The following is a 12,249-nucleotide window of genomic DNA, read 5'->3' as shown; positions in this document are numbered from 1 at the left end:
AGTAATGCTCAGATACTAGCTCAAGCTTTGCCCGAAGTAGGGGAATGTAGTGGAGCTCACTCCAATGCTGCTTCTCTGGAGAAACAACTTTTTCTCAACTTGACAGAAGTACTGTAGGACCTTCTCGCAAATCTCTAATTTGGCATAATTAGTAGGACCATGATAGATTCCTGAGCTTTACCCTTTGCTTGAATCTGGTTGAATTTCACCTTCACAGGTTGTTAGGATGGGGAAGAGAAGATGGGTATCTTTCCTTAGCAAGTCACATTAAAGTGGGGAGTGGGAGAGGAAGTAAGTGAGAATTGTGTGCATTTGATGTACCTAAAAGATTTTGGAAAAAAAATTTGCTTCTCATCTTTCCATTTCTATTTGTGCATCTTTGCACTGGGTAAATTTATTCTCATCAGTTTTGCATGATATCCAAGCACTAAAATCCCTGCAGTAGGAAGCAGGGAGTAACTCTAGTAGTCACTGTGCTCTGCACAATAGTAAACTGTTTAAAAAAAAATAAATACAGAAAAGCAAGTTATTGTCAGACAGGTTGAAACAACAGTATTTAGAATATTAAGAAATAGCTGTTTTAAGTATATTTTTCCATGGTGATACTGGAAGTGTGGTTGTATCTCCTGCCATGTGTGAGTTAAAGCTTTATTTTTTTGAGGTTTGGGAAGGTTTTGCCTTAACAGATTTTTCTACCGTTTGCCTTCTTGTCCCTTTGGAACATTTATCCTTAGGTTTGATGATGTTCAGGCTTTTATTCATGTGATTTATAATCATTTCCATGTAACAGACCCAGAATAATCTCAGAAAATAATGTTAGCTGCCAGCTTGGACACCTGTTTTAACTACCAAACAGATGTGAGACCTGTATAAGAATTGGCAGTAACACTTGAAGTATTAAGTATTACCCATATGGACAAGAAGACTCAGAATGTGAGATAGGAATGTGGGATCTGTGAAATTCAGAAGTCGTATCAAAACACTCAGTTCTTGCGTCCCTTAACTCTAATTTTCCTGGTCTTTCTGTTTCATGCGTCTTTCAGAATGCATTGTGTTTAAGAAAAGACTTTTGCGTGGGGTGTAAACAAGTTCTAAACAACAGTTTCTCTTTGAATCATTCAGAGTGCCTTATTTGCTTGTCGGTGTTGTGTCATGGCCATTTACATCTTGAAGAGCATGATTTGTTTGACAGGTCTGCTATGTTGAACGCTGTTTCAAGCAAGAGGTAGCCACATAGTGCTGTCTCACTGAATATTTGCATGTGTGCTTTTCCTTTGTTTTGTTATTCCTTTCCCAACATGTACACTGGAAATCTGTAGCAGCTGTTTTCTTTGGAGTCTTTGTGTTGCTGCAGTTCATTCTTTTATTCTGCTGCCTGAATATGTAACATTAATCAGCTCTTTCTAGGTCTCCATGCAACAATACTTTCTTTTGACAAAACACTGTCTCTTGTCCAAAAGTGGAAGTTCAGATGAGTTTTTTATTCTCTCCAGCATTCTTTTGAATTCCAGTACAATCCCATGTACACAACCAAGCTTCTCTTTGCCATTATAATTAACATTTTGTGATTTGTGTAGATGCAAAGGGGAAAAGATTTTCTCAGACTTTCTAACTGTAGGATCCAGGTCGCATCTCGTCTCACATTTAGGTGTTGGATATGGATACCACATCAACAGGGGACACTAAAGAACAGTGGGGTTTTGTGTATTGAATTGAATGTCTTTGGAGGTGTCACAGCTCCTTTTGTCCTGGGTTGTTGCTGTGACCTCCTGGTGCCGTACCACTGACTTCAAGTGGAAGTGATTCCCCACTGTATGTGAACAGTGCATTTTCTGTCCTGGTTCCTCCTTTTCTGGAGTGCCTAAAAGAGGAAGAATCCTAAGTTATAGTCTCACCCTTCTGTCTGTAACCTGTCTGCGTTTCTGGTAGCACGGTTGGATTCTAATAATGTTGGTTCATGCAGTGGTTTGTTTTGGGTTTCATCTCTCTGCCAGTTTGAGAATCGGGGGAATTTTTACTTTATAACAAACGGGTGGCTATTTTGCTTGGCATTCTTTCTCTTCCCTACCACCTGCCATGAAGTCTGTGGGTTACACTTTGTTTTCAAATGTTCTAGAACCACCATGTTTTTGCTTAATTCCCTGACTTGAATGAGACCTTATCAGGTCAGCCCTTTATCCCAGCCCTCAGCTGGGTGGGTGAGGCCAGAATATTCAAAGAATGCTTGTTGTGGCTGTTGTTTTATTGAGGTACACCTTGAGGTTTTTCCTTTCAGAGACTGTTTCTTGGAGAAAGAGCAATTAGGGCAAGTTCGGTCAGGGCTGAGTCAGAGAGCGCGGGTACATGGAAACTCCACGGTGCTGGGAGTTAAACGGCAAAAAGGTGATGATGTTCTTGGCACCGATGGGGGTTTGGTCTGCCAAGGTGACATGGGATGAGTTAAAGTGAGTTGTTCTGTAAAATGATGCAGACATTTGATAAGTTGGGTAAACGGTTGTGTTGAATAGCTTTTACTATAAAATTGCGCAACAGCGACTTTCAATTTTTCACCTGAAACTACCTGGCTAGCAAGCTGCTAACACTTCAGTTCTCATCTACATTACGTATTGATGCAATTTGTGAACTTAAAAAAAAAAATGCTAAAAACCCTCAAACAACTTCCCAAGAAGCATCTAGGGAGTCTGAAATTCAGTGCTGGTTTGCAGGAAAGATAGAGAGATAATAAAAGCAGGAGCATCCTCCTGTGTGCTTAAGATACCTATAAACATACATCCAGCTTCTTTGAGATGTTTAGCTTCTTTTCATTGGATTGTTTGTAATCTTAACATCAATAAACATAAAAGCTGCAAATGCTGCCAAAACTACATTTGTTCATTGCATACCATGGCTAAAAACAAACAAACAAACAAAATAATAATAATAATAAAAAAAAAAATACACAAAACAAAACAACTCCATGAATCACGTAGAGGTATTTAGAAGAAAAGTATTGGAAAAGAATTCAAGCAATGAAATGAATGCATTTTAGTGCTAGGATGCCTATAAGACAGCATTTGTGTAAGTTGTCATGTGTTTGCCTTCCTGATCCGAGTACTATAAAACTTTGTTTTCTTTTGGGCAGAAAAAGAAAAAAGAAAAAGCAAACGCTAATACCTCTATTATCTGATAGAGAACTTCCAAATGATACAAATCTCATCTTTCCTGCTGTTTTGCTGTCTGCTTTTTCTAATGCTCTTTTTGTCATTGAGAGGTTATGACAACACGAGCCATATTGTATTTATAAACATCACGTGTTTCCTTGATATGACTTGCAGTGTCTGCCAAACAGAACACATGGAAGAAACATTTCTCATTAGCTCAGCATTGGTTTTGGTTATACTGATTTCCGGGACAGGAAAAATGCCTTCCTTACTCAGATTTAACTTTCATACAGTAAGCCTCTGAGTGTCCATGAAATCGCTTGAACAGAGACGCTGCAGCTCTTTTAGCCCACATACTTTGTCTGAGGAAAAGAGAAAAAGCAGTTTGTTTTAAAGAGAAGATGTAATGGCATGTATTGCTGAAACTAATTCTGAATTAAAATACCTGCCAAAGTCGTCTAGAAACAGAACTCACCGAGAAATGTAAGGTAAGATGATGCTTATAAATATTGAAAGATACATGATCCCTTTTCTTTTTTTCCCCAAACTGAAAGATATTTTCAGATTCACTGAGAATTTTTATCAGAGCAATGAAAGCTATTTCTTCTTCCTTGAACTGTATGGGAAAATAAATGCTTAATTGCTTGCTAAATCACCAAACTCTACTCTTAGGTTTTATGACTAGTTATACATTAAACATAAATGTTATTTTCCAACTTGCCATTACAAATCTTGCGGAGATTTGAACAAAATATATAAAAGAAGTCTCTGATTTTCTGATTTTTTTTACTGGCATGGTTTTACTACCTTTGCTTTGAATAACTTGTCAGTAGTTGCCAATTATTAATGCAACTACAGAGCAGTATGCACTGAGAAGTAGCTGTACCAAATCAGACTGTGATGAAAGACTAAATGTACCTGCTATCTTTCAATCATATGTTGTTTGATATACAATATCTACTATTGTTTAAAGCCTAAGTTAGTGGGAAAGTGGGTAGAATTTTAAAGAAAATTTCAGCTTTTATTTTAGCTATGCATAAACCGATATCTAAATCTTAAATGCTTTCTGGCAAAAAGTCAATCTTTTTAAAGATATAGACCCTGCAGTATAGTTTGATGCATGCAGTATCATGAATTTTTAATAGGATGGCTATGTGCTTTGGTGGATTATATTTTTATTATAATCGGTGGATTATATATTTATATATATATATATATATATATTGTATAAAGAATATAATCTTGTAGATTCTGCTACTATACCAACATTTTAAAAGATTTTTTTTTCAAATAATGCAGATGGATTTTAAGTTTACATCAATCTTGCTGTTAAAAGAAAGTTTTATGTTCTTGACACTAAAACGTTGAAGGAACCTGAGCTTGCCGCACCCATGCAGTAATCTTCCAGTTAGCCTAAGAGGAGTGTCATATGGTAGATATCACAAACCAGCTACCTGGAAACTCCCAGAGAGTTTTCTCTGTGGAAACAGGTCGACTTGCAACCACAATACAGTTGTTTTTGTGGCATTTTGTTGGGGAAAGCACTTTCTTTCCCACTAACAGGCCCATGTTCAAGCCAGCCTGTCTTTCGTGTTGAGGTCTGCTCAGAGCTTGCCCTGGAGCTGATGAAGTTCCTTAATGACAACGTCTGATCTCTCTCGTGTGGAGGTCTCCTCAGTCCTTCATTAAAATGGGAAGCCTTATCTCTAACATAAGTCTAAGATTCTCGGTAAAGCTTTCACTGCCTTCACTGGGAACTTGCCCTGAATAAAAACATAAGGATTGGATTTGAGTCCATTTTTATTGTCTACTGGTTTCTGGTTTTATTCTTACTCCACCTTCTTTTACATAATGTTTCCTTGTTCCAATTCTTTAGATGTTTTACTCTTTTTTTTTTTTTTTTTTTTTTTTCCATTGCCCTTGCTTTTAGTAGAACAATTCGCACTAATTTGGCTGTTTACTTGAAATTCCTAAGTAGCTGGTGGGGTCAGATGTTGCCAGAGCTCCCTAAACACACACTGGCAGACAATAAAAATGCTCGTGGCCGTGACCTCGCTTATTTGGAGGGGAGTTCCTCCTTTACCTCCATTGTAAACTGGTAGCTTATCTGAACTGCTGGAGTCCCCTATGTTCTGAGCTAGTACCAAAGTCCAGGCAAGCTTTGTGACTTCCAGTTAGCTTTCCAAAGGATCTTTTACTTGAACAAAGCTTTAAAATCACAATGTGGAGGTGGCAGTTTGGTATCATGATTCTTGGAACCCAAGAAAAGTTAGAAGCAATGTGTTTTTTGTGTTCAAACCTCCTGCTCTTTTGTCAGTCAGGGCCTTAGATTTCCCAAGAAGTTTTTCACAAATCCAAAATGTGATACTTCATGGTCATGACCCAAATTCTCTGCTTTCCACCAAGTCTTCCCTTCAGTACGCTGTTAATTGCCTGCTTGAGGTTAAGCCTAGTGAATACTGGAGGGAATTAGTTCTGTCCCCATCTTCCTTTGACACAAAAAAAAGAGTAAGCCAGTACCTGGTGTCTAGAACACATGTACATATTTGAGGCCTTTGATTCTTCTCCGTGTTGGATTGTACTTTTTCTTATGTGGGCTCTGGAAAACTAATCAGACTTCTGAAAATATGAGGAGTAAAAATATCTTTCCTTGGATACGTGTGAGATCTGGGGTTAAAAAAAGCCTCTGCTGGCAAAAGGAATACAGTTGCAAATAACAGCAGGCAACAGGACTCCATGAGAAATGATGTGATGCTGCAATTATTTTTTGCATGAGTAGATGCCTTTCTTACATCATTGCAAATCAAAGTTCTGTGTGACTGAGTGAAAAGACCAACAGGGTGTGTTGGGTATAGTGCTAGTCCCTCAGTCACTTAATGTTTACTATAGATAGCTTCACCTTAGAGTAAAGTAAGTTATTTACTGCAGTCATGCTGACCATGGCAGGTTGTATGCTTTTCTGGATAGAAGGAAGTAAAATAAAAAGAAAATGTAGGGCTCAAACTGGTTGCTGCAGTGATAGCACCTGTAACGTTGCAAAAAATGTACTTACACCTGCAAATACTTGCTTGGCCTTATGGCTAAGAGGTGCAGTCCAGCTTGGACACATACATTGTAAAATCCAGTTCTGTGGCTTCCATGACCATTTCTCCTGCTGACAGCGCTGAGGCCAAAACTCAGCACAGCAACTTCTTCTGATTTGCTGCACCCTTACATTGACAGAAATAGGTGGTTACAAGTGTGGACATGTTGCTTTGTTTTTTTACCCATCGGCTCTGATTTGTAACATTTTTTATATTGTTTATATTCCTAATCAATTGCATATATCTGTAATAGAAATCGTGTTTTGACTCTATTGTTAGGTAATGCCAGATGAGACCAAGTGTGATGCTTTCCTTTATGTTCATTTAACCATATCAACTTGTTCAGTTTTATTTGGCTTCAGCACAGTGGGAAAAAATACAAATATGGACCAAAAATAAAAGCTGAGTCGTTAGTACAGCAAGTCAGAAAGCCATGCATTTATTTTGATTTATGAGTTCAGTTACTAACAGTATTTCTTTTTTTAAAGAAAAGAAATCTGATATACAGCATATTTAAACCAAATAAAAATGCTGATCTGTACCAGAAATGTACATGTTTGAAACTATTCCTTTTTTGGGAAAAAAAAAGGGATGACCCCATCAGTTCAGCAGTGCCCTGAGGAAGTGCTGACATTGAGACTGGTCTGAAGGGTTTGGCTCCCTGCGCTGGTGGTGGCTGTCTGTGCTATGTGCATGATGTGCTTGATCTCTTCAAGGGGAACGGGATGGGGGGAAGGAAAAGCTTGCTGCATCTTCATGAATTACATGACTCCTGTTTGTTTTCAGAAAATTCTGCCTCAAAAGCAGCTGTGGAAAAGCAAAAAGAAACAAACAGTTGGTTCAAATTCAACCCTAGTTTTGAGGGGTGTCATAATGTGAACTTAAAAAAAAAATCAGTAACAGCTTTTATATGTTCAGTCCAAACAGTCTAATAGCTTATGGGCTGGGTGGGCCATGCTATACTGATGAGATAAATGTGGATATTGGCAAACCAATGATGTAATTATGTAAATCCGACCTTTTTAGGACTGAAATGTGTTATGTTTCAGTGTGTTTATATTTTTGTCATTTGTGATAACACTCTGAAAAATCTTGGCTGAAATGCTAAGAGGTTTCTTAGTGTACTCACCATGCTACTCTGTCTGGAAAGAGCACTGAGGAAGCATTGGAAAATCAAGCATGAGAGATTTATTAACGTCTCTGCTTAATTGGATAATTTTAGCTTTTTTTTTTTTTTTAACTCTCACATTCCATTTGCTTGTAGGAAATGAAATGCACTCCTAAATATGCAGAAGGGAGTGTCTGCTACATTCGCTGGTCTGGATGTCCGTCTTGCTGATCAGGGATAAAGTAATGCAGACCGGTAGCAGAGAAATAGCTCAAACAATGAAATGTTGTTGGGGGAATAAACCCTCACACAGCAGCACTGTGATTTCAATTGATTTCAGTTGGGCTAACGCAAAATGTGCTGTGTGTCATGCCTTGTTTTGCTTGGATTGCCTAATGCATGGAGGTCCTCGTGGTACAGCCTGGGGACAGCTCTGTGTGGCCTTGTGCTCCCTTCCCCAGCAAGGAGAGATCACCCAGTGTCACCAAGGTTGTGTCCCATGGACAGCTAATCTGTAGTAATGTCTGCTAGGGAGTGTAAAAAGGTTCACTACCGATGCCACCAGGCTAGTCCAAATGTAAATCCTGCTCCTTATCTAGATCTAACTGATGCATATTGTAAACTCAATTTTCTTTTTATGGCAAGAAGCTCGGTCTATTATTGCTTTCCCCTTCTCTTTACATTGGATTCTTGTTTTAGACGTGAATAAAGTGATCTTAGTCTAGGAATTAGAAGGACACCTGGGCATTATGGTGACCAATAAGCTCTGGAGGTGGAGGTGTATTTGGGGAAGCAGTCATAGCTGTGTGGAATTAATATACGAAAAAGTTTTGTGAGAAGGACACACATACAGAGATGTCTTGCCACTTGTCAGAGCTTGGTGGTGACTTCATCAGCCTAGAATTTCTGTTTTCCCCACTAGCGACCAGACAAAAGGTGGCATCACCCTCAGTGTTATTGCTCAGCACTCAGTCCCACTGCATAGCAAGTCTTGGAGATGCTGAACTAAGGCCTGAGTTGTAGAGAGCTGTTTTCTATGATGTTTGAAGGAGACAAAGCTGTGTTAAATCTTAATCCCAACTCCAGTGGGAGTGGCTCAACTTAGTTCTAGATTTCAGAAGACTTTTGTAGCTTTTGAGTGCATCTCAAACATCTTTGCTTTGAATGCCCATGTCTCCGTGTGTTTTATGGGCTTACTCCAGCTGGCATTTACCTGGAACGCTCTGCTCACTTCTTTCCTAAAAGCCACCCTCATGTTTTCACAACCCCTGAAAACAAAAGAAAACTAAACTAAAAACAGAAATCCTCAGAATATTAGCCCAAACCAAAGAAATTTATGTTGGATGTATTTTCTTCTTTCTCTTTCCTCTCTCCCTCTTTCCTCCTGTGCCTGCTATGCTAGGCTACAGCATAGTAATAACAAGAACTAAGGCAAAATCTTCTAGCCTTGACAAAAGTTTGAAGTAATTCATGTTCTTCCACACTCATTTTTTCTCACTCTTTCTTTCCTTTTTTTTTTTTATGTTGAATTTCTCTTCATATTCTCTTTAATTTGTCTTTTTCCCATCAGTACCTTACCTCCTTCTGTCTTAATTCCTTAATTCTCCGTTTTTTGTTTCTATTATCCTTTTCTTTTTTCCCTATTTAGTTCTCAGCACTCCATCTACAGTATTACTCTTTCACAAACTCTTAGTATTGTACTTCACCCTGTCCCATTCTCCTCCCTCCTTTTTTTTTTTTTCTTTTTTTCCTCTTTTTTTCCTAGAGTTTTACATTCAGAATTCTCTATTACCTTCCCAAATATTTTTTTCACTATTGATGTATTTTATTAATATTTCTGCATTACATGTGGGATAAGCAGGAAAAAAAATCATGCTACCAACTCAGTCCTCTACATTTAGGCTTGAAAATGTTTAGGAATAAGAAAAAGTGCTAATAGTAGGACAGAAGATAAGAAGATTGACATGTGGAGGTGCTTCTGTATTGCTCTGTTAATAAATAAATAATGTTTATTAGCAGCTTCACGTCAGGGATATTGAATTCTTAGCTTAATCAGGCCAGGTTGGATCCACCAAGGTGAATGACAGTAAAGTCCATCATAAGGAGTAGCAAGCAGCAGTAGTTGGAATGAAATTGCTGTTATCCCTTCTAGCTTTAGTATTTCAGCTTGACTTATAAAGGGGGAAAAAAAGGAAAAAGGAAAACAATAGGTTGAAAAACAGAAGAGAGAGTGAGCTAAATGAAAAGACATATGGACAGGGTCGTGATAAAAATAAGAAAAAAGCCTAACCCTTATAAACTTGTGGTAGAAATTGCCTCCCAGTGCTGTCAGTGGGGAGAGGCAGGGAACACCAAGGGGCAGCTTGTTCCACCCGGCCGGGGAGGGAAGGAGCTGACTCGGAGGGGTGCCTGGATGACTGCCTTTGAACAACATGGGATGAGACAGCCCCAGTGCAAAGCAACTAATAGTGCCATCTTAACTTTTGGGGAAATGCTGAGTGCATGTATGTCTGTGATACATGCTGTGATACTTTCCTATGGCTAGGAAAATGTCTTTGTTTAAATCACTACAGAAATGAGGGGGAAGCATGAGGTTTAAATTACAGGGTAGAGAGACAGACTGCAGACCTGACGTAATAGTTCAGTTTTGCAGAACCTTCTTCATGTGACTCCAGAGAGAGTTGGCTATATTTGCTCAAGTATACTTAAAATAAAGTTTGAGAGGCTTATAGAGTTTCCATCACCTCCAGGATTTGCTTGCTTGTACTCGCTTGCCTTTAATTTTTTAAATCCCTAAAAATCCAGAATTCCTGATTTTGTTGATTAACCATCACCAAAGGAGAGGCCACAAATGTGCTGCTGGCATGCAAACATATATGTATGCATGTAAACATGCTGTTGCTTTACATGTTACAAGGAGGTGTTGTTCTCTTGGAGCTCAGATGCTCGCTTGTGTGCTGGTTCAAAGGCTCTGTGTGCAGGTTGCTCCTCACTGCGAGCACCAGCTCTTCTACCGACTGCACTGCACTGCCAGCAGTGAGCCTTTAGAGCTGCCTGTCCCCTTTATAGTGGTTCTTTCTAGCTAGTAGCAATGTGTGGTGTGGGATGTTTTTTGTTTGTTTGTTTGTTCTTTGCTTTTTTTTTTTTTTCTTTTTTTTTTTTTTTTTCCCCAGAACTAGGGAGTTTGGCATAAGCATAAGAGCACTTTACGGTATTTATATCTAGCCCAAGGTAGATAAATGGTATTTATATCTACCCCAAGGCATATCTGTTTCACCAAGTGCCTTAGGAATCAGTAAACAAAGGGAATAACAAACAACATATATGTTTAGGAGAAGATAGTGCAGTCTGCATATAATATCAAGTCCAATATATGTCAGGCAGCCAAAACTGTTCTGTTCCCACCCTACTTGTTTAGCTTGGCCTCTTAAATTCATAGAAGAGATCCTGTAGGATTTTCAGTCTTCAGAGAGGCACCCCACAAATCTTTGTAGATATGAATACGGTCGGGGGCTGGTGTGCCTGACACCTTGGTGCCTTTGTGGAGGACAGCAACCTGGGGGGTCTGTGATCTGCTCCCCATTTTTGCTGTGGGGAAGCAGCTGAGATTGAAGTCAGGGCTGGATATGACCTTTTTTTTTTGTTCCTCTGCTGAATTATTAGAGGCAAAGCTGGGGGTTGGTCTCTTTGCTTTCGTTGGAGAAAGTGGATGACCCCAGTGAGAGCTTTCTGTCATGGTGCTTGCCTGTGCAGAGGGAAGAAAGATGCTGATGGTAACTCTCATGCTACCTTGAAAAGTCTTGTGTAACTGGAGACCTAGGAGGTTCTACAAACAAGTCCACACACGGGTCTCTGTCCTCCTACACTCTCGGTTTCTTTGATCAGAATTAGGTTCTGGGTGGGCTATAGGAGTGATGAAGTCATGTGAGACCTTCATTGAAAATAAATAATGCTTCTTTCAGAAAACAGCTGTAAAAAACTTCATCAGCAAACTGTCTTCCCACTTGGATTCTGCTGGATTGAACTAACTTGTTGCATTTTAGCAAAACCCCATTGACTCCATCACAAGCTTTCCTCCTGAGTACTGAGAGCAAAACAGTTGAGTCAGTGACAAGCCATCAAGCCTGCAAATTTCCCTGTTTTGTGTTAAGGAAATGGTTGTTTACAGCAGTACAAACATTAACTGCTTCATTATTTCCATCCATGAATGTATTATTAAGGACATAGGGACCAAAAGAGCTGTTATCAGGAACAGAAAGAACTTTGATCAGCAGTCAAGCAATAAGCCAGTTCCATCTATGCCTCACATGTATACCCCACAGCAGACTTCAAAATGTTCTCTCAATTTATAATTGTGCATTTCGCTAATGTGTCTCTAACACTTTTCTACTGAGAATCGAGGGGAGCAAAGAGAAAATAAATTAATGTGATGGGCAAATTGTTCCAAGGGTCCTGAATTAATGTTAATGATGTAGAAGAAAAGTAGGGGGACCGGAGATAAACCTCAGTGGTAACTTGTGCCTATCACCATAGACGTTAACAAAGATTTTAAAGCAATGGGCTAGCCCATACTTCCAGGTCTGATCTTGGTGAAGTGTAGGGTGTTGCGCTTCTTAGGGGCATACCATTTGTTTATATGGGGGGCTAAACTGGAAAGGAGCTATTGTTCTGTACAGTACGTTATAAACAAATATATGGCAAGTAATTAAACACAGGATGATACATGGCAAGTTAGACAAGGCTTGAGGGCTCTGATAAAGTAATTGAAATGGAAAGTGATACTTGAATGGTTTGTATGCATTGTTAGAACCTACAAATTAAATTACAGCCTTGGTAATGATATATCTGTGTACTATTTATGATACTGTGCCTGGTGTATTTTAAAATTAAAAGAAGATTCATTCCTCATATGAAAAAC

The 12,249-nt window shown here is 39.0% G+C and overlaps 1 protein-coding gene across 20 annotated transcripts in view; it reads left to right on the top strand.

The window, feature by feature from the left end:
* The window catches only part of KIAA1217, a 373,099-nt gene that overhangs the window by 289,620 nt on the left and 71,230 nt on the right, over positions 1 to 12,249 (top strand). Inside the window, exon 1 of one of the 20 annotated variants that reach the window (XM_082754174.1) lies at positions 3,375 to 3,628. The exons of the other annotated variants lie outside the window; for them this stretch is intronic. The gene's annotated coding sequence lies outside the window, so the exon portion shown is untranslated. Of the gene's footprint in view, positions 1 to 3,374; positions 3,629 to 12,249 lie in introns of those variants that run through there. 20 annotated transcript variants of the gene reach the window in all.

This window comes from Aythya marila, assembly GCF_965140915.1.
Source record: "Aythya marila genome assembly, chromosome: 2".
In the NCBI taxonomy this organism is placed as follows: domain Eukaryota; kingdom Metazoa; phylum Chordata; class Aves; order Anseriformes; family Anatidae; genus Aythya; species Aythya marila.
Note: the sequence above shows the minus strand (reverse complement) of the source record. Positions and strands in the feature narration are given on the sequence as shown.